A 1,009-nucleotide genomic window follows, 5' to 3' on the forward strand; every position below is an offset into this window, starting at 1 on the left:
CCAAACCAATGTTTGAGCTCATTTTTGGTCTTTCTGTCTTTTGGCCTCAGACCTTTTCTGCTTCTTCAGCCATACGTGTATTAATTCTCCCTTTGTCTTTGCTGGTAAAGCACAATAATAATTGTTACAACAATACACAATAAAGCGCTATATAAATACATCATTCATTCAAACAATAACACATAATTTTTTCATGTTGAAATACACAGAGGGGTGTGACCTGCACCCTACAAAATTAAAACTTTTTATTAAAAAAAGTCACAATCCTATATGAGAATTGTAAGAAAAAGTTTTTTTTTTTAATTCTTCTCTGTGTTCCACTGGAAAAATACCAGGGTTTGTAATATGAGAGTAAATAATGAATATTACTTTACTACACATTTCATATGCTCATCTCAGTGACTTCACTGGACCACTGAAGTCATCTCAATGACTTCAGTGGTCCAGTGTAAATTGTGAGGGCTGGTTACCCAAATATGTGTGTTTTGTGATGCTGGCAGGTGCTGACTGAGGCCGGTGTGAAGCGCAGGGCACTGTGGATCCTCGCCTCAATACGCTGCAGACTAAACAGTGCCGCTACGCGGGACGACAAGGTTAATTCCAGGCTGAGGACTCTTCAGGACACCCTCCTCCAAACCTGAGAGCCTCACATAAAAAGTCCTAGCTTCGAGCGCTCGCCCAAACTATTTATTAGGACAAGGAATCCTGGCGTGGCTCAGTTACGCACCGAAAAGCTGGGTGGGACGATATGGCATTTATAGAAGAGAAGCCCAGCTGCCGTTTTTAACTTTAAAAGCAGTGGGTGTTCTCCCCCTAAACCCAAGAGGGGCCTCCGCACTTGATGTATTGAGCCAAATAAAATAACACATGTATTTCTATCTGTGTGTTTGGATGACATCAAACATGAATCGGAGAAAGTAAATTACCAGGGATGTGACTGCTGTCAGATCTGCGGTTGTATTTCCGGAGTGTTTGGACTCGAGTCTTTGTTGTTTGACTGCGGAGCTCC

This window comes from Sinocyclocheilus grahami, unplaced genomic scaffold, assembly GCF_001515645.1.
Source record: "Sinocyclocheilus grahami isolate Dianchi unplaced genomic scaffold, SAMN03320097.WGS_v1.1 scaffold336.1, whole genome shotgun sequence".
NCBI lineage: Eukaryota > Metazoa > Chordata > Actinopteri > Cypriniformes > Cyprinidae > Sinocyclocheilus > Sinocyclocheilus grahami.